At 39.2% G+C, this 27,593-nt stretch overlaps 1 protein-coding gene across 7 annotated transcripts in view; it reads left to right on the top strand.

The window, feature by feature from the left end:
• Positions 1-27,593, top strand: part of GREB1L (GREB1 like retinoic acid receptor coactivator) — a 132,335-nt gene that overhangs the window by 33,527 nt on the left and 71,215 nt on the right. For 6 of the 7 annotated variants that reach the window (XM_066329737.1, XM_066329764.1, XM_066329790.1 and 3 more), the window contains exon 2: positions 23,113-23,216. The gene's annotated coding sequence lies outside the window, so the exon portion shown is untranslated. Of the gene's footprint in view, positions 1-23,090; positions 23,217-27,593 lie in introns of those variants that run through there. The other variant, XM_066329746.1, reaches the window with a different exon arrangement.

Consider the following 27,593-nt stretch of genomic DNA (forward strand, 5'->3'; position numbering starts at 1 on the left):
AAGTCTGCAGATAAAGTCTGTGCAGTTTCCATTTTTTTTTCTCTTTTTCTGAAAGCTGTGTTGAATAAATCTCTAAACAAGCTACCAGGCTGCATGCAGATGACTGACAAAAACCACTTCGTATTTTCTACTTCCATTGCTAAGATTTATAGAATTGGTCTTCAGATGTCTCTAGTGTAAACACACTGGATGTCAAAAGAAAACAAGTGAGTACTGTCATATCTCTCTGACTATATTTGCTCTAAAATGGGCTTACTACAATGCTCAATTTCTTTATAACTAAAAAAGCACTTTTCTGTAAAACCATCCTTTTCAGCTGTCCTTTCCAAAATCATTATTATCAAGTGTTTTGTTCTTAACTTCACCTGCTTTCTCAAGCCACACTGCAGCTACTTTCAAAAGAAGAGCTCTGATACCTGTGTGAGATGTCTCACATGAAATAACAACAAAAAACTTGTTACCAGCCTTGCAGAACACTGTATTAATGTTGATTCATGTTCTGGACTGAAAGTTGGCCTATGAAGGATTGCCTCAATTCCCATAGTGTTCAAGTGGAGCCACCATCACAATTAGTGATTAATCTGTGTTCCCTTTGAAAACAGATGTTAATTGGTTGGACACTGAGTAATGGGTGATGATGTCGAGGTGCAGCTTTAAATCTGTGTAGTATTGGAATGTAAAAGATAATTGAAACAGTATCTTTGAAACACAAAAATATTGTCTTACTTGTTAGAAGAAATAAACCATATTCTTTACCTTGGGTATGTATAAGGATGTGCGTGGAGAAAGGGAAGGAAAAATACGATTGGTTTCTCTACGGTACTTCATTCCAGTGAAAAACAAGCATAATAAATTTCAGTGTATCTGCTTTTCTTTGTAACTTAGGGTTTAGTGTACATATTTGAGTGGCGGAGAACAAAATGTACTTGTTGAAGGTAAGAAATGTACGAATGCACTGAACAAGCACAAATCATTCAGACACCTCTCTAAACTGCACATGTTGAATTTAAGTGACTCAAAATTAGGTTGAGTAACAATCTAAAAATACATAGAACCTCTTTTTCCTAAATCCTGCTTTTAGAATTTATGTTCTTGTACATCTAACAGCTGTTGATAGGCTGTTAATAGCTGTTGTTAGGTAAGTCCCTAAGTGACTAGCCCAAATCTGAGCTGAGTAATATTCTGGAATGAACTGTTCATAGTCTTTGCTCTTCTAAACCAGTCTTGTCTCTGAAAATTATAAACGTCTATATTTGCAGTCTTGCCTTTTGCTCTTGGTGGTGACATGGCCTGCATTGAAAATCTCACATCTGCAGATTCTGACATTTTGCTGCAGCTAAATGAGCATCTGAATCTTGATAGTCACAGGGCTGCAATGGGCATGTTGTAAGGTTGGAACAATGCTGGTTTTGAATAGTGCTGGTGAGCATTGCCGGAAGATCTGTCAGTCAGGAGATTTCAAAACAAGGGCAATTGCAATAAAGTGTTGATAAAATGTTAATAAAGTGACAAATGCCTAAAGAGTGTTAAACTTATTTAACTTGTATTTTTACCTTATTATCTGCCTCACACTGTTGATATCTAAATGTAAGAGCTGATTATAAAAGAGATTATGTAGGTTCATGAAGTATTTTAGCAATGCTACCCAATTGTTTCATTGGGTTTGCAGTAAGCCTTGAGAGAGCTTCAGGGAAATGCAGACCACACTGAAAAATATTGACCTGAACTATTAAAACCATGTATGGCTAAGAGTAGTCCTTAGTCCTTTTGAAAGCTTTGGATATGATTTGGATTTTCTTTATTCAAGTAATTTATGCTAGTCATCCTAAATTGTAGATCAGTAGTTTTTAGAGAACTTTGAAAAACGTTTGTATTGCTGTTTTGTCTTTTAGAGCACAGGCGAGAGTGACTCTTGTGATTGAGAGGTATAATGCTTTCACTGATAATTCTAGTGGAGGGTTGTTTTTTGAGTTTTTTTATGGAAAAATAAATTAGATGGGTGACTTAACAAAGTTGTGTTATCTCTAAAAACAATTATACTTTACTATTGGTCATGGTTGAAAGTCTTATACTGTAGTCTAAAAAGCATTGGGATTTTTTTATTGAAGCTGAATGTTTGAACAGAGGATTCTCTTGTAAATGAGAATTGCTTACTGCCTTGAGTTCCAAAAGACTTCATTTAATCTTTACTAGCTCTGTACCACAGAAGAGTACTCCACTGGGCTGCCTTTGGCAGGTGCCAGGCTCTGCATTGCCAGAAGGTGCAGCTGTGGCTCAAAGCAAAAAGTCAGAGGAACTATTTTAAACTTCCAATTTGTTCTTTGCTACTTAGTGCTATTAAATAAATATCTACCAAACTTATATGTACTGGACTTCTATCTGTTTATTCTATGCCTTATGTTTTCTTTCTGTGTTGCTTTCTGCTCTATCTGAAACAAGTGTTATGTGTTTGTTGTTTAGTAACTTGCAGTTTCCCTACTTTTATTTTGTGGAAAGTCAAAACTCCTGGCATATAAATGAGCTGGCAAAGAAAAAACTTGCACAACCTGTCGTGAAACTTCATCGCCGTCAATCACCTCTAGTACAGAAATACATTCTGTTTCCAAAAAATGCAAACTAACAAGTATTTGCATGTTTAGTGCTCAGAGACCTGACTTCCATTTTTATGCAACAGAACTTAATGATAAGCTCAGTAAAATTCTCTGCTTAGATAAAGCTGATAGCAGCTTCTTGTCCATCAGTATAGGGATGGAAAGTCACATTCTTTGCTCTGTGAAGGGAAATTATAGTATCCTACAAACAGCTGACTGGTGAAACCCCCCTCAGATGGTCAGCATGGAGATCTCAGTCAGAATATTCCTTTTCAGTACTCTGAGGAGTCATTCAGTTTCAGGATGGAGCTTCATTTTTGGAGATAGCTTTCCCTTCAATATTCCTTCAGATACTGACATTACACCTGTAGCTCCTGGTGTTAATAGGACTGAATCTGGGATTCAGACATCAGGATGGGAAAGAAGCATTTGATCTGGTTGAAGCTTGTCATGGTGTTGTAAATTATGACTTAGAACCTTAAGTGAGCCAGAAAGTACTAGTGGAAGATGTTAATAAAGCAGCAAGCAAAGTCTTTATCCATAGAGTTTTCTTCACTAGGATGATTTCATTGCCCATGTGCCCTTTGGCCTCATCTTTCCAAAGGAATTCTGTGTTTTAGTCAAGAGAACCTCTCATTCAAACTCTGCTAGCTGGTGCTTAAGTCTCCAAGAGGTATTTAGCATGGGGAAGAAAATGTTTTGTATTCATTCTTGTGACTATTACTTCCAACACAAAAGCATCCACAGCTCTGCTCTATGAATTTGCTTTAAATGAATGTGCATATGCTAACAACCTTCTACTTAATATATACATGGGGACAGCACCAGTAACAAATGCACTGCCTGCTTTTAAAGTAGCAATTTGCTATAAGGAATTTACAGTTTGTAAATATCCCGATCCATTCTATCATACATAAAACCCACAAACATGGCATTCCTTCATGTGTTTTTTCAGTGCAGTGCGAAGGTCCTCAAATGTGATTGCTTGGAGAAAGGTTGGACTTGGATAGACCCTGACCCCAGGGCAGCAATGTGAGCTATCCAGTACACTGCTCAGAACATGATGCCCACAAAGCTGCCTGCAGCTGTGGGTGGACTCTTTCTGCTTCTTGAGCTGCCTCCTCCCTCCAGATATCTTTGCTCTGCATGTGCTGGGAAGATACAGCCTAGTCAGGGCTGTATGTCAGCTCAGTGCTTTGTTAACAAAAGAAACAGACTCAAAGGCATGTCTTATCTTTGCGGGAGCTACTGCAGGTCCCAGTGCTCTCCCATTCCACCACTGGGGGAGAGCTACTCCTTTGCTTTCAAGCATGTAATGCAAAATTAATCCATCAGATACAGAAATTGTTGTATTTGTTGCTAAACTTCACCTCTGACTGACAGCCATTCAGCTTGCTTTAGGGTTTTGCAAATAGGAAAGGGAATACAGACCTGTTAGATGTACAGTGCTAGTGGTTCTTGCATAGTTGGCACTGCACTGAAAATAACTGCAGTTCACTGGCGATGCCCTTGTCTAGTTCCTGTGATCCAGTAATACTCTATACTGTGGCAGTAACACTTGACAAATTTTTGCGACTAACTTGACAGCAAAGAGAGGAAGTGTTCAGCTGAGGAGGAGAGAGCTTTTATGGACAGAAAGCTCTGTCGTCTCCTCTACTCTGGGGAATTCACCTTTGCCTGGCCTGGGCCCCATTTATTGATCTATGGTTTTTCCCCCTCTAGTTTGACTTGGCATTTCCAGTTTTAAGAAAATAGGTGGGACTGCAATCCAGAAAAAAAGCATTATTATTTCTGAGGCAAAAAGGATGGCTTGAGTATGAAGGAAGGCAGCTTTTTTGGTAGCTCATAGTAGGGGGAATGGAGAAGAAAGGAGATAGTCTTACTTATATTTTCACATCCCATATATAACAATCTGCATTAGTAGAGTTTGATACTTGAATCAGAGAATAACCTCAAAGTTTGCACCCCGAAGTTCCAATATTCCTTTTGTTTTCCACATAACTCCTTGTGTTCCACAGCCCTTTGTTCAGATTTACCTTTCCTTTGGACTTGGATTGCCTAGCCTTGCTGCTCTGTGTCTCATCAATTCCAACCTAGTCCCTTCCAGTGTAGAAAGTCCCCTTTCTTCTTTAGCAACATGCAGCAGAGACCACCTTTTTTTTTTCCACCTGTCTCCCTTTTGCCTCCCAGTTGGCACCTTCTCTGCATTTAACCACAGGTCTTTGGATTTGGATGGTCTCTTCACTCATGCCAGTATTCCCTATCTCTGCTTCATCTATCCTGCTGACACAAGGACTTAGAGGTCTGTTGATTCCTGAACCCAGATGGGGAAAATACATAAGGAAAAGCAGGAGACTGCAGATGGCTGTTCCTATTGTTGCCTCAACATCTGCAAGTATAAAATGCCAGTGAAGAGACACAGAGATCTTCCTCTGGGTTGTGGCTTACAGTACTCTTGAGAGAAAGAACATGTAATCTTTTACACTTGCTCTGACAAACAATATTTAAGTGCTCCAGCCTGCTTGGTATCCCATGAAATTTCATGTAGTTCATGGCAAGAGCACCATGTTCACTTTTTGAATGGCTAATTTTACTCACAGATGTAAATAGTGGTAGTTGTTCTGGTGTAAATAAATAAAAGAAGATTGCTTGGAGAATTGGTCTCGGCCAGATAGCACAGGCAGCTGTTTTTATGGAACGGTAAGTCCTGAATGAAAAAGTCAAGGTCAGAGTGGCGTATCTAAACCCAGGAGCTACCAAGTTCCTCTGACCCAGATGAAGGTCTTTTTCTTGGCAACTTCAGTAAGAAAACACTAACTCTTGTATACCTCTGCCTTGGTTGTTACACTGGTGAGACACAGACTGTGGTCTGATTTATATTTGAAATAGATCACCGAGAACTGAGTTGGACTTGCCCTGGCTGGCAGCAGTACATGGAGTGCCATGCCCTGGTCCTCTCTGACCTGGACTGGTTTCCTGTGTGACCAGCAATTACCAAAGAATTAAGAGTTTTTAAAAGGTATGATTAATACAATGTCCACTCTTTATGTAAGTGTAGAAAATAATTAAGTGAACATATAACTATGCCCAAATATTTTGCTTATCTTTTTGGGAAGGTGGGGGAGATGCGTGGAGAAAAACTACAGACTGGATACACACATATATATCTCTAATGTGTATGTAAGAAAAATACATATTTCTACATGCAAACCCAGTGATTTATATATTAAGTATCTGTTTGTGAGAAGCGTGCAGAATCTTCTTTACATGAGCACACCTGTACTTTGGTTATACCAAATCAGTATCCTCAAAGATATGTTACTAGTGTGGGTTTTGGTGTATTCTGTAGTATATGATATCCACCTTTTAGGAGCCACTGTATAATGTTTTTCCCTCAAAAACTGGGATTCCTCACAGTCTTAACAGTAAGATATGTTAGAACTTGGAGTCAGTAAGGGAAGAGGAAGAAATTTCAACTGCATTATAAGAAAACTTATTTTGCTTAATTGGGAATACCTAGCTGGCCAGTGTATGAAAAGTCTATGATCCTGCTCACAAGGGAGAGTGAGAGTGAGAAGGAACTGTAATTCAATTCAGAAAGCATAGTTTGTGCAAAACTTTTTTCTTTACAATTTCTACTCTTTCAGTGCACAGTAATGCTGACTGTCTCTACAATTTGTCTGGATTTTAAATCAGATCAGTGTAATTAGCTAACTTTACTTATTAGCTTGAGCTGACTCTAGTGGCACAATGGTTGAATTGGTTGCTATTATATTTGTTTAACTGCTGTAAAGTAAGATTCTAACAATAGGTTCCTACACTTAAATAGCATAGTCGCGCACTGGTGCCCTATCAATCAGTCAGACCTCTCCCTCCTGCTGTCTGCTCTGATAGACAGTTCTGCAGATGGGGGGGACTCTGGAAGAAGAGATCAGGAAGAAGGGATGATGGATAAAGACCATCTCCTGTCTTGGGAGGAAATCAGAAAAATCCTTTCTTTGACTATCAACAAGCTGCTTTGTCAAGGTGTCAGAAGATTAATTATGCTCATGCAAGAGGCGAGAGTGGTTGTTTTCCGTGCTGGTTTTGGTGTAATGGGGTGGCATTCTTCTGAACTGTGGCAGAGAATTGCAAAGAAAGAGGCTTAAGAGATTTCAGCCCCCTAACATCACTGTCCTGTAAGCGTTTGTAAAGCTCTTAGGCACACATCCACAGTACTGTGAAGTTCTGCCAGTAATTGATTAATCAAAGTGTTTGTTTCGAGTGCTGTATGGACTTGATCTCATGAAACATTTGTTGCCAACCGCTGTTAAAGTCTGTCAGCATTATGGGTAGTTGGGATTCTTTATATGGAGTACGCTTTCAACAAAAAGATGTGGAAATTTTTCCACAGCATAATGGTAAACGTGAAAACATGCAACCACTCACTAGTTTTTGGAGTTTATAAATCAGTGAAAAGGAAAATCTCCAGTGAGTGTTTGGAGTATTCCATATTGGAGCTGATCAAACCTGCTTTATGTTTTCTTAAATCCACCATCCATTTGTATGTCTTTGAATAAATTAAATGTAAAATATAAAAACGGAATGATCTTACATTTTGAATTAATCTTTTTGGGAATAAATAGAATGTGCTAGCTTTAATTCTGAGCAGATCAGATTTTGGTAAAAAAGAAGAAGTAGGGTTTTTTCTTAGAATAAATCTAAATCGTAGACTTGAAGAAATTCACTACTTGAAATTTTAGGTCATTTTTACTAAGTCACTTGACGTATTAAAAGAACATTTTCAAAAGCTCTTTAAATTTTGAACAAACTTTGTCAGCAAAAGGATTCCTTCCATCAGGTCTAATCTGTCTCACTTAATCCCATGCTCAGATGAAGAAGAGCATTTTTTTGTAATCTGCTAATTTGACACAGGTTTGGGATTTTTTCTTGCAAACGTCAAGTCTTGAGTTAATAAAAGGGAGAGTTAAAGAGCCACATCACTTTATTAGTTTTGGTTTAAGATATTTTGAACTCTAGTATGCTGTATTTGAAACTGTAACAAAACCAAATGTTTTAAACCTGGCTGTGCCTGACCTTGAAATGCTGCTGATAAAAGCTAATGCTGTTAAATTGCATGCCAAATTAACCCTCATTTCCAAATGCTTTGTGTGTGTGTTTCCTGTAGGATAGGCTTTGATCCTGCCAAGCAACACTTCTTCTACAATCAGTTATTTTTTAATGAAGGAAAATCAATGAACAAGTTTCAGTAGCTGATTTCAGCGGTAGTTAAATGAAATGTTTTGTTTTACATCTTTCTGCCACTGTGCTTGGTCTACTGTATCAGATGCCTCACATGATGCACTGTTTTTGTGTAGAAGTAATGGTGATTTTCATCTTAAAACCTTATTTTTACGTGTGTGAACCTTATCAAAGATTACAAGTTTATATGAGAAAGGCACAGGAAGCTGGCTAATATACTGGGCAAGGAATACTTTCTGAAGCAGTCTTTTTTTTTTACATCTTACTGAGGCTTAGCATCAGTAAAGTGGGGGTTTAATCTAAATCAAGAGAAAAAATGTTAATAGCCTCACAAGTGCTTTTTTCTTGAAGCATCTGGGTTCACATTATTGTAGCAGTTGTCCATTTTGGAGTGTTTGTTTTTAATTCAGAAGTTACATTGCAGGAACATGTTTTTGAGAAATATGGACTTGGTATGAGATTTAATGGGATATAATCATGTGCCATTTTGGACCAGCAGGCCTGTGTAGGTCTGGTGGTGTAAACTCCCACGAAAATCAGACAACAGGTGTGAGCAGAAGCTGCGCACATACAGATACTGGCTCTCCATTTGTTCCTGTCTGCTGCGGAGCTTGAACGTTCTCATTTTAAAATGGAACTGGCTCTTTTTAACCTCTGACAAATGAATTGCCACCTGCGTAAATTCATTTGAGGGGGGCATTATCTTCCTGTGTGAGCTTTGGCGGGAAGTGCTTTCAGGCCATAAAGTGCATCAGTCTCCCTGGGCTGGAGCTGATATCTTGGTCACTCTCCCTGGCATCTCCTCCAGGATGTTTAGCTCCTGGCCCTCCGTCATGTGTCTTTTCTCTGCCATGATGCATGGGACACCCATAACATGGCTGTGTCCTGTGTAAGGTCTCTGACCTAGCAGAATGACCTTTTCATTTGGAGAGGGAAATATCACTGTCCAAGCTTCCACCTTCACCATATCAAGCTTCCACCTTCACCAGTTCATTGCACTGGGCAGATGTTTCCTTATGCCTGGTCTAGGTGGTTGTTGTTTTCTGAGTGTCACCTTGATTGTATTACCTTTCTTTTTGCACTTCCCTGCCAGCATTTTTTTTTCCTTTTTGTCTGTATAATGTTAGACCTAAGATCTTTATCTTTTTTTTCAAGGCCCTCAAAAAAACCTCCAAACTGTGAGAGTTTTTTCTCTCCGTTTTCTGCTACTTGTGCCCCCTTGTTATTGAAATGTCCATCCCAGTGCCTCATAGCGCAGCTGACCTTGATCCAGGGCCAGCCCAGCACTGGTGAGCCTTGTTGGGTCTCTGCTTCCTTCTCACCATCTCACTTGTATGGTGTTTTTACATATGCTGAGACATTTTGGCTGCAGGAATGGAAGTGTGGCTGCATGGAGCCCGCCCAGACATCTCCTGAGCCAGGGTGGAAGAGCCTTCTCCAAGCCAGAGGTGGCCAATTGCTGCACTGGCACCAGCCCTGCTGTGGGAAGGGCTTTTTTTTTCACCCTGGTTCTCGCCTGACCTTGCTGCTGTCAGGAGAGCTGCTTAAACATCTCTGCTCTGTGGTCCCACTCTCTGGAACTGGATTTTCTTGTTATCCAGTGTATTCCAGCACCCACTTCTTTGTACTGGGGATAACTGTATTCCTTTGTGCGGCCTGTTTTCCCATGTGGATGCTTGGGAAAGCAGCCAATCCGTAGGTCAGGGCAGCATCTTTCCCAGTATATATACTGCCAGCTCCAAGGTAGCACTAACTATTGGAAAACTATATGGTGCTTTACCTACATACTTGGTGCAGGCCATTTGTAGAGACTTGTGGGAGTGGAGAGGTGTGAAGAGTTGGGAGGGAGTGAGTTCAGAGAGCAAGACTCAGGATTTTCCGAAGGCTCTGTTTTGTTTGTGAGCTTTTAAAGCATCACCCTCCTTCTAGCTGTAAATACAAGAATTAACATTACTTCAGCACAGTAAACTTTGCTGCACAGCTGTTCCTTTACGCAAGCCCACACAGCTTTCTGCCTCCTTCGAAGGACCCTGGAGTTGCCTCCAGGAAGATCCAGGGGCAAGGTTTCCACTTTGTGCTTGATGGTGGGGATTTGCAGCGGTGTGAATGGAGGCAGAGGGGAGGCCTTGCCTTTGGAGCAGCAACAGATGCAGCTCGTGGGCGAGCAGATTGCTCCTGGCAGTGCTGGGGTGCTGCTGCAAGGGACGTCTGGAGGTCTAGTCCAGCTCCTCCTCTTAGCAGGTCTGTTGCCAGCATTTGTGTTAAAACTCATGTTAGAGGAGGATGAAAAGCTGATGGGGTATAACCAAAGGTATTGCTATATCGTAGCTGAGAGAACCTTAGGAAATGCTAATAGTGAGAGGAAGAGGTGATGGGTTTGTTGTTGCCTCTTAGCAGCAGCATTTCTCTGAGAATTTAAGAGAAAATGAATCCTGCTGCAATGACCTTTTCTTCACCTCCTACTGGCTCTTGAAAAGCCTATGCTCCCTGAGCCATCCACACAAACATACAAATAATGAAAAATCCAAGTGCACATGCTCCAAGGGATAGTTAAGCATGTCTTAAAAAAATCCTCATCGCTGTTATTATGTTAGAGGGCAGTTGTTCCTGAGGAAAACTAAATTTTTTCCATTTTAATACCTTAAAAATGCTTTTAAATCTATCTCTAAGGAAAATGTGATAAATTCTAAATAACTAACTAGTAGCTTTTTGAAGCTAGGAATAGCTTTGTTGTTCTCCCTTTGCATATGTTTTCCCAAGACTAAAGGCTTTGTTAAAACATAGAAATAATATTTAGAAAGAGATAAGGTATCTGATCTTGCTAAGTCCTGTACTTTTCTGTAGAAATTCAAGGTAATTGAAGATGCTGGTTTTTTTCATTTTAAAATTGGGTGTACAGCAGATACAAAGTGAGCTTCAAAAGAGGCTGTTCTGGAAAGGAAGTAACTTGAGAAAAATGGGCAATTGAACAGGAATTGGTTTTTTAGCTTTCCTTTGAGCACAAAGTGTTCCTGTTGTACTTGCTGACCTAGTTGTCTCACCATTATTTCAGAGTGTACTTATTTTCTCTTTGGGTTTTTTTTTTTCCTTTCTATTCTTGGAGAAGTAATGTGCAACATTTGCCTGGTACCTGACAGTAGATCAGTCACATCTCTACCTTCCTAAATGAGACTATTTCTGTCTGGTACTATTTTGGTTTTTTGAAAGAGGAGAACCTGTATTTTTCTGTCTTGACAGATTAATGGCCATGAATTACACCTTGCAATAAATTTAGTGTTCTGGTACAGTCCCTCTTGGGTCTTTTGTACTTAGAGTAGGAATCCCTGATCACCAGGTTGTTTTCTGTGCAAACACTAGGAGAATGCTGGGACCAACAAGGTTGAGCTGACCTTATGTGCTGGCCTGCTCACTGCCACTGACTGTCATGTTTCAAAGGTTAAACTAACTGTGAATGAAATGTAATCAGTAGTGCACTGGATCCTTTCCAGAGCTCACTGGAGGAGTGCAATAACCAGCATTGTTAGCTTTGGGACAGCAAGAGACAGAGGTCATTACCTGTGTGCATCTGAGCATGAGGAACCAACTGCCTTTCCTGCTACCTCCCACGTATGTTTATTTAAATCTTATCTGGAATTGTTATCTGGCTTCTGCTTTTTAAAAAATATGTCTGTTTATTCTTCATACTTTGTAATTTTCATCCTTCTGTTGCTTTCTCAGAGCTTCCATGAGAAAAATGTGCTTCTCTCAAACCCTGTCATTATATGGGATGAGAATTGATACTTGGAGAAGCAGAAAAGGCTGAAAGAAAGAATTGCTGTGTTTTTAGATGACAGCCTAACCTAGGCTGGGGTAAACCGGACAGTACTCTTAAGACAGTCACATAATGCAACACCAGGAGAAAGATGATCTTGGTAAATTTTGCTTCCTTCACTAGTGCGTAGCAAGTAAAAGAGCTGGTAAAATAGGAAGTTGGAAAGGGACAGAGAGCAAGTGTGGGAGGAGGAGGCCAAACAGAAGCACTGAAGCAAAGATAGAATTTCTGAGAACTGATTTCCTGTTTCTTTCTATACTCAACCACTCATTTTCCCCAACTCTCTGTCATTTGTACAGTACTTTCAGTCCCTGACATTCAGATCTGCAGCAGGAGTCTGTTCACAGCATCAGATAAAAAGGCTTTCTGGAAGGCACCAGGAGCGTGTAGGATATGGTAGGGAAGTACTGCTTGTTGTCACATTAGGAATTTCAAGGGCGATAAGCATTGAAGCCAGTACTTTTTTTTTTTTTTTTTTGCCTGTATAGCTTTTACACTACCTATTGTTTGAAAAATGCCTGTACTATAACAGTAGATTTAAGTGAGGAGCAAAAAATTGCCTTACTTTTGAATCCTGTGGAAAGATTCCTTTTCACTCCATCAAAGCATTTTGTTTTCTTTATAGATTGGGGTGTGAGTATGGCCTTGAAAATCAATACATTTAGCAGAAATAGAGACTTCTCCTTTGAAAGAAGAGAGGGACAGATGGGGGACTTCCATTTCAGAGCAAATCAGAGCTGTAGAGATGATTAGCTTATTTTAATATATGTTTTGTTATACACTTGTGATTATTGCATTATAATCCACTGGTGGGAATATGAATGTCTTTTTCAGGATCTTTCTGTATGGGCTTTTAATTTTGAGATAGGTTCTGAAGAAGCTCTGACAAAAACAGAGCCCTGTACCAGTTTATAGGAAAGTTAGCTCCATTCAGAAAAGCTCAGTGGAAGTTGGTTATAATGTTGTGAGAAGAAGATGCCATTATCCTCCTTAGCTCACCTTTATCAGACTCTCAGATTTGTTATCACAAGTAGAGAGAGTTCCTTAGCACGGTTCCTATCTTTTTGCCCCTCCTGTACTTCAAAAGTAGAATGATCTTTTCTTTATTCCTGAGTCTTCATGAGATCTCTCTACTTCAGTTTGTGAGAGAGAGGACAAAGGTATTCTCTTTCTATTTATTTTTCTTATGAAATTCTTATTTCTGAAAGGCTCCTTTTTTCCCCTTGGCCATTTTGTCCCTTTCTCTTCATGCCAGAGCACTGGAGATGTGGAAGAGCTGAGTAAAAGCACTAGCAAATCTCTTACCCTTGTGAATGCAGAGCAGTATTCTTTCCCAGTACTGCACCTTTCACGTTTCTCTTTCTCTATGCTGGATTTCTGTTTAAATTGTTCAAAGAGGAGCTTGGTTTCTCTTCCCACCCTGAGGGAGAATGCTTCAATAGCCACTTCCGTAAATATTCCTGGACTTCTAGCATGGCGAGCAGTGTCCAGATTAGACATAATTTCTCTATGAATGGTTTCTACTCTACTGTGATAACGATTCTAACGTCCAATATTTGTGGTCCAAAAATGTGCTCAAGGAAGCTCTCTGGGTATTGTGCAGTTCTTCATACAGAGAGCTTCTCAACAAAAGCAGCTTTGATGTGAGAAAAGCTGTAGACTCAAACTGCAGTCATAGAGGATGTAGATCGGCATGAGAAGTGAAGATGCCCTGGTCTGTTTGTGGTTTTCCTATCAGATCTGTAAGGAGCCCATCCATTTTTCTGTGTATGTGGGGTCTTTCTAGAGACCTTGTGCTAGCTCTGCTGAATGACCTTAGGAGCAAGAAACCTGTTTCTTCTACCTCCCAGCTGTTCAGTCAGCTGCCCAGAACTGGGTCCATGGCATTCCCAGCTAGGGGAAGACCTGTGAGTCAGGTACTTGCCCCTATGTAGAAATAACTTGAATTCCTCAAAGAGAGGAAAGCTTGTAACATTAACATTTTTAGGAAGGTCTGGCCATACTCGGTGTTTCTGCACAAGAAACAGCAGCTAAACAGCAAGCCCTGACAGAGTTTCTGTTTTTCTGGAATATCTTAGTAATGGGAGAACTTGGGCAACACAACTTAAAATAAACCAGCCTTGCTTGGGAAAGCCATTTGTAACTGAAATATGGGTTCTGCTTGTATTAAATATTTAAAGGGTTTTTTTGATATTCTGAACTGATTAATTTTTTTTGTTTAGAGTGCTTTGACATGTTATTAGAAAGATACTGTGTATAATCACTAATTGTAATCTAATTGCTCATGACTAGCAAGCATATTTTTTCTCTTTGCAGTACAAAGGCCAGCTGTGTTAAAGTGGATGGTATTATATGATTACTAGCTGCATCCATCTTTGTATTCAGACTGGCTGATTGCTATAAACACAAGTTTCTTTGAATGCTGATAGGCTAAATCTCCTCAGTATAAGGGTTCAAGATGAGCTACAACAGTAGCTTGTGTTTCCCTTCCATCCTGTAGATTTCTACAGCACATATGTGCACACATTTTGGCCACAAGTCATATTTCTTTTTGAAATCTCATTTCTTCTTGACTCTGTTCTTCACACCTTTCATGTTTTCCTTCTGTGGATTTATAAAGGCGTGTTTGTGCCTGAGTGCTGTTTCGGATAAGAAGATACCTTTAAAAGAACAGTAAAAGAACAGTAAAAGAAGAGGGGCTTCTACTCTCTCTGTCTTCTGCCCATCTACCTTTTTCTCTTGGGTCATGTATGTGGCAAAAATACTAGAAGCAGCGTGGATACCATGGTAGTACTCCAGAGCAGAATGGTTTGGAACCAGGGAAAAACAGATGTTCACAGTATCTAATCCATACCATTGGTCTTTCGGGCTCTGATGTATGCTGGCACAGATGTCTCACATGATGGCCATTTTCTATAATTAGAGGCCTGCATTACGTCTTTCCCCTCTCAAGTGTTTAATGGCTATGTATTTTGAAAAATTCACCAAATAGCAGAAGGTGTTTGCAAAACTTTTTCTGACAAGCCTTTCACTGAGCCTCGATAGCAGGATTTCCAGGTCAATGCATACCATATATTTGTATATTTGTCTGGACACAGCTGCAGGTTGTCCTTTTACGCTCTCCGCACCGGACTCTGCTGAGATGTTTTTCTGGGTCTGTTTTCTCTGCATTTGTCACTGAGAGGAATCAGTTGGCTGTGGATAGATAGGCTTCATATGTGAGATTCCATCCTTACTGGCACTAACAGGTTTAGTTGCTGTATGTGTTCAAAACCCAGGGAAGAGATGTGGTGTTCCAGGAAGGCTTGTTCCCTCACTGTCTGTCAGGTTTCTGTGCTGTGTGCTAGCAACAAGAAATGCAGAGAGCAAAGCTAGCAGGCTGAAATGTTCTCTGTATACCACAGTATTCCTCAGAAATTTCTTCTAGCCCTAGTGAATATTTCATAACAGGACAATTTACTGTCTTGTGAAGAAATAAAAAGATTTGAGGCTTTGAGTGTATAAAATTCCTAATTGTATAAGACAAAATCGTGGCAAATTTTCCAATTTTACCCTGGAAGGTTTTGACTTCTCTCTCTCTCTCTCACACTCACTCTCTGGTGTCTACATATTCTTAGAATATTTTGTGTTTGAATTTTGCAGTTTGGTCCTTGTGATTGTAGTGTGCCTGGGCTTTTTCAGGATAAAAATCCTGTTTTGAGATTCTGATAAGGAATATAATATGATTCTTTCCTGTGTTGACAGTAAGTGAGACACATATGTGAGGAAATGGGGACTGGGGAGAGAAGGCAGCTTTCACATGTAATTGAATGAGAATATTGTGGTATGTGCATTCTCTGTAGGAGACTTTTAAATACAGATAAAACTAACGAATCTTTTCCTTAGTATATGGCAGGAAAAGCCATATGTGTCAAGTCTTCTAACTGAAATCTGTACAACAGATTTAAAAATCATTAATAGACCTTTAAAATGTCATAAAGATTCAAAGAGGACAATTTGCCTCTTTAAATTATATGGCGTTCAAGGATGTGTTATTTCAGGAGCTTTTCCAAGACACTGCACTGTCACAGCTTCATTGCTTCAAATGTCACTTCAAGTAGGAGCAGTTTTTATAACTACACAGTAAACTCAAGATGGTTTAGTGGAAATGATTTCTTCATGTGTCAAAATGACCCCTTTGTTTCTCATTTTACTCTTTTGTTGCCTGCAGCTAATCTGGTTTTTGGGTTATCAGATCCAAGCATCTTACAATGCTGACTCTAGCAGCGGCATTCAGCTGGAATGCTGCCTTTTGTTTACTGGTTTCACCAGGCCTCCAGTGCTTTCTTTGGTCATCTGGTGGCTCCACTAATGTGATTTGCACTCCCAGGCTCTGCAGGTAGTCATGGGCTTTTAAAAGGAATTAGAGGAAAGCCTGCCACCCTGGTTGCTAATGAATCCACAGGGTACTTCTTATTGGTGTTTTGTTTTTCCAGATTCTTTTTTTCTGTTTTATGGTATTTTTCTTCTGTCTGCTTGGACTTCAGTTTCTCAAGTTGGTTTACCTGGCTGTGGTGTGGTGACATTCACTTTTGCTTGCAATAGAAGTACCAAATCCTATTGATCAGTGTGTCCATTTAGGATTTTCTCAGGAGCTGTAAATAAGTATGGAAAAAATAGATGACTACACAAATACTCAAAACTTCTTTATTACAATATATATTATGCAAAGCAGGTTCATGGTAATGAGGGATGTGGTAATAAGAGACAAACTTCCACCTTCATAAAAACTCTATTAAAATAGCAAATGTTGGCTCATGTAGGGAGGTTGAAGTGTTTTGCTAATGAGGTTGCAGCTGGAATCGTAAATTTTTGCAAGCACACCAGGTGAAGAGGGAAGTTTATAAACACCTTCAGCTCAGTGTTACAAATGTGAGGCAGTGAAGGACTTAGTCAAAGAAATATTCTATCACAGCTTTTGCAAAAAAACAAGGACAGGGTTTTTTAATATGAAAAGCATATGCACAGAAGAGGATATATTCTTAAAACATCTTTGGCTCTTTTTCTGGAACAAAGGAAAGTTTCAGACTCTGAGGAGTTAAGTTGCGTAGCATGTCAGATGCTGAGTAAGATGCCATTCCTTCTTATATCCACAACCTCTTACTTAAGTATCCTTGTGGATTTGAGTGGGGATTAATAAGGTGATTAGGGTTGGTTGGAGGTTTTTTTTCCAGATTAGTCCTGCAGTTTTGTTAGGGCCGGTATTTAGATTGCACAAAAACAAGCACAATGTCAATGTTTTTAAAGCTTCACTCTAGTCTAATTAAGACTCAACCTACAGTGGCAGGATGTGCAATTTTTTTTATATTTTCATAAAATATTTTTCCTCCATTTCTGTTGTTTTAGATTGGGAGAGAAAAAAATCTGTAATACAAGCAAAATCTGAATAAGACTTTGGAAATAAATTGGCCCTTTCCATGCAAAAATAATTAATACTGAATCTTGAATTGAATTATTGTTGTTTACTTCGAGAGCAAGTCTATCTGTTTACCCAAGTCTGAAGAATTTAGATTGGTAAGAGTTATTCCACTGATACATGGTTTATAAGGCTGGGGCTTCAGAGTAGAAGAAGGCTTTAGAAAAGCTGAAGTACACAAACATGTTTCAGTGCCCTTCCTTTGTGCTTTTCCACAGTGTTGGTGCTGTAAGATTTTTGTTTATATTATATGTCTGTAAGTTTTTAATATACAAACAATATCACAGCATTAAATTTTGTTCAGAGAGTGTCAGTAGAGTTGTTGAATTGGTATTTTTGCTTCAGGGAAAAAAAAAAAACCCTCAGTAGAAATTCGGGTTCAGGGGTTTAAATAGTGGACAAATAAAGCAAGAGTGTATCGATTGAGTTTTACTAGGCTGACAGCAGCACTGAAGGTCCTCATGATGCAGAAGTTTGTGACCCATGAAATCTCCATTTTCCTTCTATTGGTAATGTATCTTGAAGTACAGAAGCCTGGAAAATGCATCCGGGATGACCTAACACATTCATTATCTACAAACAAAAAATTATTTGAGCTCATTACTAAAAATGTGTTTGATACTAGTAAATATAAGGGTTTGGCTTAGATTGTTTAACAAGTGTGCCCTGAGCACAAATTCACTAAGGCAACAGCCAGTCCTTACGAGTATGAATAAGATCTGCTGTATTTTCCTTTAAAATGTGAATTTCAGATGCTTGGCCATTTTGCTCATTCAACTTCATCATCTTGTGTGCCCAAAAATCAAAATTTTGCTTTATAAATGGTACTTGTGTCTGATGGAAGGAAATAAAGGGCAGTAAGCAATTGAGCAGAGTTATTTCTAAAATGAAGAAATATCCAAGGTTCATTAAAAGAAGCCTGTAGCACACAGGCACACCAGCAAGCAGATTTTACAGCTCTGTCCAGAGCACAGAAGGAAGATAAATCATGGCCATCCCCCTCTCATTTTTGAAATGGTTCAACCCTGGGGTTTAGCTGAAGGACTTAAGGAGTTTTTGAAGTGCAAATAGACTGGTGAAGGGTAAACCTTTTCAGAGTTTCATTTAGATGGATTTTTTTTTTCTATGTGGATTTCTGGCACCAGCTGAGATCTGGAAAGCCACAGGATTTTTTTTGTTTTTGATCAATCAAGCAAGCAGAACTTGCTATGGGGGTGTACATTCTCTGCATACATATCGATCCTGTTGTGTTTAAAAGTAGTTAATTTAATCAGGTCTTTTTGAAACCTTCTCTGGTAAAACTTGCATAAATGAAGCTGTCATTTCAAGGTCATGTTTCAGTGTCAATAGCATAATGGTAATGACAGAAGTTACCTGTAAGTTTACTATCAAATTTTCAGTCATTTCATGTTAAAATTGCATTGAATGAGAACTGATTTTACATACATGCATGTAAAAATGTTCAGCCTCAATCGGAAAATGTGAATTTCATTAATTAAACGAGAGATTTTCATAGCAGTCTGGAGTTACATTAATGCTGACAGTTCTGATGCTGTTCACTGCTGTTTGGATCAGTATCCTTGGCCTGCCCTATTCCATGAGGAGTTTGGCTCCAGTAGCCTATTTTATACCTTGTCTCTTCCAGCAAAATGGTTGTAATATCAGAGTTTTTATTCAAGGCTCTTTATAGTAGTTTTGACCTTTTAGCTCACGTTTTGTCTTGTTTAAAATCAGCAGCATGCAGAAGAAAGATTGCATATTGACTATAAACACTTCTCTCTACTGTGATAAATATTTGGAGATAAAATGTGTAAGGGCTGGCTGTTTGATAAGATGCCCATTTGAATGCAAAGCACAGATTTTATAAGGCAGGATACAGTTCACTACTTTTTCATCATATCTGATGCCAAGATCTTTAAGTATTTTGGGTGAAAACATTATATATTTATATTATATATAAAGACTTTTTTCCTCTGAGGATGTTAAGTGCAGACTTCATAATTTGCTTCTTTGATATATTTGGGTTGGAAGGAGCTTCAGTAAATTGTTCTGGACATGGTGACACTCAATGTGTAGCACAGTTAGTGGATTCAGGTACACAGCAGAATGTGCCAATACATCCCCCCAGAGTCAATTTTCTTGTTTCTTTTCTTCTTGGTACTTGCAGTATACCTTGAACCCTGCCAGTTGCAGAGATATGAGGTGGAAAGCAGTCTTGCATAAAACTTTTTCAATCATATACCAGTAATGGTCTTCTGTAGATTTCCTGTTTGTGTTTTTCCCAACTGAATGGGATTTTATCAAAGATTTCAGTGTCAGATCACTCAGTGGTTCAGAATGGGAGAGGAACTCTCAAGGTGGTCTGAGGCCCAGAGTTGGGATCCTCTTACCAAACTGGTTTTAGTTTAATTTTTGTGTGTTGGATGTCCAAAATGGTACTGCAGAATGCCATACTGTGGGGAAATGGCCTATATTAAAAAATGGTGTATTTATACATTACTTTCTGTATTTACAGTCTGGTGGTTTGATGTGGTCTGCTATGAGAGCACAGCAGAAACATTCTACATAAGAATAGCAACCTAAAATCATAACTCATCACAAATTAATAAATATGGCTAAATACAATCATTAAATAAATCTTAAGAAATCCACGTTGTGATTTTTCCCTGACTTTACACTGGACAGATGTTTGGTTATTAGGATCCCTGTCCTGGTCTTTTACTTTACAACTCTAACTTTACATATGTGAAACTCAGATTTTCTCAGTCTCATGTACTGTAATGATGGTTATTTCATGTACTGTTTGAAAACTGAGCATGAGATGCTGTTTAAAGCTTTACTGAAAGGGAAATCCTTTGTGTCTCATTGCAGGCATTTGTGGTGTCAATTTTGCAAATATGTCAGAGGGATAAGCTTATATGACCTCTGCTTTTTTAAAGTAATATTTTTCTACCACCCAGGACTCTTCAACAAGTCCCATTCCACTGACTGGATGGAGAATTTTGGGTGTATTTCAAATCAGCAGTTTTTAGTTCCGTCTTACAAGCACAGAGGGCAGATTTTTGTTTAGGAACAGGCATCATGCTGTAGCTGTATATGTGGGTGTTGGCTGGAAAATCTATCATTCTAATTTATTTTTTTTTCTAAAGTGGTGCATGCTCAAATATCAAAACACTGAGGGGCCATTACTTGCAGATTACAAATTTATCAAGCAGCTGTGACATTAAAGTAGTCTTACTCTGGTTACAGTATGCATTTGTCAAGGGCACAGGCTTGCACCATGATTCTGAATTCCTGTGGAATTTAACTGAGCAACAGCTGGTCTGTAGGATGTGTAGATTTTAACAAGGTAATGTCTGTGTTTTGGCAAAGGACTTGTGTGACCTTCTGCTGAAGCTGTGCCGAAGTGCCTTCTTCCTCCACTAAGTCTGCAGGGGTCCTGAAACAGTATTTGTGTGAAATTTCTCCATTCTCTCTCCTCCTCTTGATTTTATCACAGGTAAATTTTATCACAAAATTCTTCAATGGGGTATTAGAGGGAGAAAAAAAAAGAAAATAAAAAGGTCATCAACGCCAAGCTGACTACAGCTTACAATAGAAAGAATACTCTTTTTGGCTTGTAATTGTGTCAGATTCCTTTTCCCCACAGTTGTTGTTGGGGTTTTTTTTCCACTTGAGAGAGGTTTATGGTGCTGTGTCTGCCAGGATAGCCCTGTCTCAGGGTTGAAGTTGTATTTCTCCCCGAGTTCCTAGAGGTGATGTTATCTTTTGTTCACTCAACAGTATGGTCATTCCTGAGAGCATCTGTCACTTTAGGCACTGTAAGATGGATGAGTCTCAAGTGAACTGCTAGTTGAAGCAAATGGTAAAAATAAGAAAAGACATGGGGGTTGGGGGTCTTCAGAGGGGACAGACAACAAGGAAGCACTGTTAAAAATCAAAAGTAAGCCAGACCACATCGGAAGAAAGAGCCAAGATGTGGATCACGTTAGCAGATCTTACAGGTCTTGAAAAAGAAGATTGGTGGCTGATGAATTCTGAAGAGATCTTCTGCATCTTGGCAAAAATGCTGTTGATTTGTTTCCTATTTCATTTGCAAATAAGGGAGGAAAAGAAGGAGATGACCTGAACATAAGATGAAAAAAAAATAAAAAAATTGTCGCATTATGTTACATGTTCAGAACAAATTAATGTTGCCAATAATCAGGAATAGGGTTAACAGTATTTTGTGTGTCTTAAATGTTGTGTGATAATCTGTCATTTCTGAATGGGCACATAAGAGTATAAAAACCAAAGCAGCATATCAGCAGTTTAGCTTTTGCAAAAACAAAGTGGAAACTTAAAATTCACAATCGGTGGTATTTCAGAAAGTACTTAATATTTTTAAAAGAGGCAAGGCTCCCTACAGCAGCACCTCTGATTCAGCTGGACTGATTGAGTTAGACTTTTTAACAGAGGGAAAGTGGTGCAAAACCACCGAAATCCCAAGAAAAGTCCCTCTGACAAGCAGATCCATACCCCCCACCCCCAGGCTGGGCAAAGGTCTGTGTTTGCCAAAGCAGCCGGCAAAGGACAAAAGGCGCTTCCAGCCCAGTGTGTGTCAAGGTTTGGGAAGGGTCCAGCAGGATCTTGGCTTGAAAAATTATTTTGTCACACTGTTGGCATTGGTCCATAAGGGGAAGCACTGGTTGAAAGGCGAAGAAATTAAGATGATTAGAAGCTTTAAAGCTTCACAAATGGTGGAGTATCTCTCCTCTCAATGGATGTAAATAATAGATGAAAGACCGAGAGTGACAACAAAGGCTCAGGGCCTTTAAGAGAATGTGTGCAGCCTGAATAGAGGTCTGTGGCCTAGGGCCAAAGGTCTTAGCTTTGAGTGTAATTAGAAGAAAATACAAAAATGTCATTACTAGCAGGTGAAATGTTCAGCACGTGTCTGAAAAACAGCAATTTCAGCGCCAGGAGCGGTTGGAATTGGATTACCGGCGTTGGCAAGCGCCGAGGTTGGCGCGCCGTCAGCGGCGGGCTGCGGACACGGGGCTCCTCGCTGCCTCTCCTCGGGGCACAGCCCTCCTGCCCTAAACCTTCCCCAGCCACAGCTCGGGGAGCTGCCCGCCTAAACACGCTGCTTTTTAAAACTGACAGGACAGCGAGGAAGCTTTAAGGCCTTCAATTTCGACGCCCGGAGTTTGAATTCTGGGCGTACAGCTGAGGGCTGGTTTTGCCAGCGGGCCTGTGCCTGCAGTGCCGGCTTTAAGCCTTAAAATCCCATGTGGGAGAAACGGGGAAAATGCCTTTTGAGTCTTCTGGCGAAATATGGTCTGTTGCTATCGAGAAGCTAAACCAGTTTGTCTCCCTAAGAAAGTCTTGTCAAAGTCCACTCAATGATAACTTAATTTAAAGCTTTTCCTGATGTTAATCGGTGTTCTGTACAGCCCTAGGTGTTTTAGGAGTTATTTTTTTGCTTGCTGCTTGCTACGCCATTTTGGCCATTCCTTGAGCTATTTCAGGTGTATTTTCTTTTATAAAAATGCAATTTCTATTAGTCATGTTTTCACTTCAATATTTTTATGGAAAGCCAGATAAGAGAGCAAACAGCTAATTCTGATTTCATTTTGAACATTGATCTCCAGGATAGATAACTGCTCAACCATTTAGTTTGTTGCTTTATAAATAGTAAAACAATTACTTCTGCATTATCATATCTTTTTAAAAATGTTTCTACAACAGTTCATTTTATCATCTTAATGTGATAAATTCCTAATCTCTCATATAGCGACTTCAGTGCCAAAAATGTGCAAATTCTAAGTTTGTACTTCTGGTAGAACATAGAGAAGCAAACAAACACTTTCAGCCTAGTATTCCTCTAAAGAAAAACGTGCTTTTTAAAAGTCATTGGCCTTTCTTTTTTTCACCCTAGACCAGGTTTCCATAGGAAGGGGTTTTTGTCTTGTTCTAAACTAAGTGCTGGCATGAGTCATTCTGATTTTTTTTTCTCCCTTTTTATTTTTCAGGTGTTCAGGAGTTTTAAACAACTTTGCAGCAAGGCTTCACAAACTCTTTGCTGCATCCTTTAATCATGACTGCATTTCAAATAGGTTAAAAGGAATCTGAGAAGGTACCGTACTTGCCTTTCCTAATAGACAATACACTGTATGTTTGTGATCAGCATCTCTGCTTTCATTTCCATTGACTGCATTTTAGGAGCAGTGTGGACTGTAAATAATGATTTTATTTTTGCTTCAGGCATGTAAAATGTCCAAGTTCTTAGAAAAGAAAAAAAAATCATGACATCCAGTTCATGTAATCAAAAAGCTTTCAGCAGAGGGCTGATTTCTGCTGCCATTTTTTTCTTATATACCCACAATGAGGTCAACTTCATTATTTAACGACAATTCTTTTGAAGCTGTAACAATCTTCTTCTGCTGTTTTACTTAGAAGTTCTGCAAATACCTAAGCAACTGGCTAAATATATGTTTTATGCACTTGGAGGGTGACTGTTTGTTTGTTTATTTGTCCTCTCAAAGGGTTTAAAACAAATGGGAAGAAGAATGCAGATCTTTGTAATGATTTGGGTAGATTTGTGCTTCCAACTGAGATTCTCACACGTCTTTTTTTTTTTTCTTTTTCTTTTTCTTTTCTTTGTGTTTCTTTTTCTTTTTTTTTTTTTCCCCTGACTTCTGAGAGGGGGGAGGCTTGCCTTCAGCACACAATATTGGGCTCACATAGTTTCTTGTTGCATTTAAATAGGCAGCGTCCCCAGAAGGCTGAAGATCTATTCCTGCTTTATGACCTGTTGTGTCCCTGGGGGCAAGGGCAGCCCCGAGAGGAGCAAGGGGGTCATGGCCACAGCCCGGGTTCTGAGTGGCGCTTGTGGGCTCCCAAAACCTGCCCGCAGGAACATTTTGCTTGGCAACATCTGGAACAGGGTATAAATCTGGAAGAGGGGGGAACCTCTAGGATTTGGCTTCGCCAGGTGCTAGGAGGAAGCAACATTAGCCTTTTTGGTGGGGGGGGGGGAGGCAGATTCTGTGGCCCTGAAGTTAGGCTAAACAATTGCAGAGGTCAAAGGACAGCTGAGTGCGGTCAATGAGACACCCTGGGGTGTATTTTGTTACTTAGTAAAAGGAGCAGCATCCTAAAACCCTAAAGGATTCTCTTGAAAATCTGTATTGAGAAAAGGTTTTATGAGTCTGATGGCAAAAAGTGCTGATTTAGCTAAGGAATGCTTGCTTTTGTCTAAATGAAAGGCTAATCCTTACCAAATGTTGGCAGCTATTATAGTGCAGTCAATGCACGTCTGAAAGGACAGTTAGAGTAGAAGTGTACTTTGGGATCCCAAATGTTTATCATTTTACTGGTTCTGTAAGTGAAAAGATTTCTGAAACTTTCACCCTTTATCCTAAAATTTAAACCAGGAACAAAATATCTGAAAAAGTAGTAAGTAAATCTTCACTTGAAATTTAAAATACTGTTTGTAAGGGAGCTGTGCCCGCCTGGTTGTTCTATATTCCCTGACAAATTTGCTTTAGATTTTCAAGGTACTGCCTTTTTTTCCTTTAATCTGCTAACACTTACTAATTGGCTGAAAAAAAAGTGTGGGTTTTTTTTTTTCTGGTCTTGGGTAATTTTTACCGTTCTTGTTTCACTGCTCATGACAAAAAAAGATAAAGAATAGGTTTGGAGTAATTAATTCCTATAATTTGTTTAGCATTATCTTACTTTAAAAGGACAGCTTATTAACACTTAACATTTGTCATAGAAACAGATAAGAAATCAATGTCAGAGCCAAGACCTTGTAAATAACCCGAAAGGAAATGTAATAATGGCTGTCTTCACCACAGAGGTGGTGGGGGAAGGACTGGGCATGTGGCAGAGAAGGTTCAGTGCTTTTTGTTTTCCTTTGGAAGGGGGGGTTGCAGCAAGGCACGACCCAGGGCCTCCGACTCGTTGTCCCTACTGTCTTACACAAACACTCGTGGTTGCCTTAGGAAGAAAAAGGTACTTGGGAGCCGGTGGTGGTGGCGTTTTTAAAGTGATCAGCCCTCTGTTTCATTGTGATCTTTAGAAGATCCCCTGTAAGAAGAGGGAAAAAGAATAAACTGCATAATTTTCAAGGAGGGGGGAAAGTGAGCAAAGAAGTTGACAAGTCGGTTTGGTTTCTTTTGGAAAGAAACCTCCTTGCAAAATACAGCTCTTCGTAGAGTTTAATTTTTAAGCTCTTCAGAAGTACTCCATACAGATGCTTAGCATTGATTTATGTCAAGGTTAAGGCACCTTTAAACAAATGAAGTTGGGAATGGATAAACCTACTAAAATACAAATCGCCTATTAAACACAGAAGATGTTTGTATAGCATTCAGGTTGCCACAAAACTGACACATGTCCTGAAATTCTCCTGATAACCCTTTCTAAACTCATCAGGAAATGATGGCATGTGTTTGAGGGGTACACAAGGGAGCAGCCACAGAGGACAGAGATGGAAGGTCAGGCCTTAGCTTTGACTTTCCAGGCTTCGGTTTCATGCTTTTGCAACTGCGTGATGGTAAATGAAGAAAGGATTAAGTGGTTTATTTATCAATGAGATTGGTCTGGCTTTTGCTGTAGGAATTCAATGAGAGGTCTGAGACTATTCTCAGCTTTATCCCTACAGACCATATATATCTATATGGAATTAAGTGCTATATCTGTAAATTTAAACTGCTTAGAAGAATACGTATTTGAGCTGCAATGCTTAATTTTGTTTGTAACTTCAGAACTTAACTCAGAGTATGCAAAACAGGTTTAGATGTGTTATTGTAATTTTCTCCCATCTACTGGGGAAAATTCTTCTATGTTTATAAACTGCTTATTTATCAGGTGTTTGGGTTTTTACAATTTTTTAAGCAGATTTTAGCCCACACTGAGAATTTTATGCATAGTATTTATATTCTACTGTGGCGACAGTCACAGAAAAATATTTTGAGCACTAGTTTCTTGAGTGTTAGAATTTACTGGAAGTTTTATATGCATGCCATTAAGAATCCATAGAAGCTGTAAATATTCTGTGTTGCTGACTCATTAAACCATAATAGCAGCTTTGGGAATCACGATTGCCTGTGCTAGCACGTAAATTATGTTGCACGTAAATTAAGTCTAGCCTGTACACTTCATTAAGATTTTGGGGAGAAAAGTAGAGAAGAGAAGCACATTTAATGGCTCCAACAAATCAAATATTTTATTATGATTTTTTCTTCATGTAAGACATAGCCACCCCATGCTCCCCCCTCTCCCTCAATTTATCATAGTGGATGATGAGTTGCATTCAATATAAGCAGTGGAAATTGAAAATTATTTCCTTCCCCGGTTAAGTGTTAATAGTATATGATTTGAATTTTTGGATTTCAGCTTTTGTTTTGAGTAAAGATAAAGGTGGGTTTTTTTCCTAAACCTAAATGGCATTATATAAATGTCATTTGTGGACATTTATCCCACAAATAACTTTTGAGATTCCAAAGTATCCAGAAAATGTAGCTTGAATGTCAAACTCTTCTGTTTTAGCCATATCCCTGGATATGGTGTTCAAGTGTTCTGTTAATTGCCTGTTTCCTGCAAATTTCATCCTAACTAGACTCTGGGATATTGCAGATGGACCAATAGTGATGTGTATCTTTGATATCAAACAGGGTTGCCTCTGGTAATTTCAGAGATTCTGGAAAGAATTTTGTTTATTTTACAGAAGAATTTGTGGTATTCTGGTGAAGGGAGAAAGTAGAGTCAGCTTTGACACATGACAAACACATGTTGAGGGAAAGGAAAAGGAAGAACTCTGCAAAGCACTCTGCACTTGGAAGTTCATTTCCACTAAAATTATCGATGAGAAATTTAGACAGAGTTTCCCATCAGCAGGGAAATTGCAGAAAGTATCTGAATGATATTAATTTGATATTACTTGTGGATTTAAGCTGATTGTTATATTTTTGACCTATAGAGGTTTTCTTGTCTATTCAGAGCACTCTTTTTTTTGCATAGAAATGGCCATGAAAGCAGCTGGCTTTGCCGTGTTGGTTTTCTCTTGTCTCTGCATCAGTGGCTAAAAGTGATTGCAGAAATGTTAGATATGCCTCTGTATCTAGTGGGATAGAGCTTCAGATAAGAAAAATCTTGTTTGTTCCTTTCTAAAACATATTTAGAGTCCAGAAGAGCTGAAGCATGATCATTTTGACTTATTTGAAAATGGTACTTTTGGAAGAGCTGTGCAGGGACTTGCTCCGAGGGAACTTAACATTTTGACACAATCCCCTGCAAAAGAAAAGGGGCTTGTTTCCACCTTTGCTGGTTCCTTTCTAGGGATGACTAAGCCTTGCAAAACCAAGGAGAAGTCTTGTTCAGGCTTGCCTGTTTTCAAACTGGGCTCTGGAGAGAAAAACAATCCTTTTTCAGAGGATGTGAGAAACCAACAACTTACCTCACCTTCTATCCAAGTGCATTATTGAAGGCTAGTTTAATTACTTAA

Source organism: Sylvia atricapilla, chromosome 1 (genome assembly GCF_009819655.1).
Source record: "Sylvia atricapilla isolate bSylAtr1 chromosome 1, bSylAtr1.pri, whole genome shotgun sequence".
NCBI lineage: Eukaryota > Metazoa > Chordata > Aves > Passeriformes > Sylviidae > Sylvia > Sylvia atricapilla.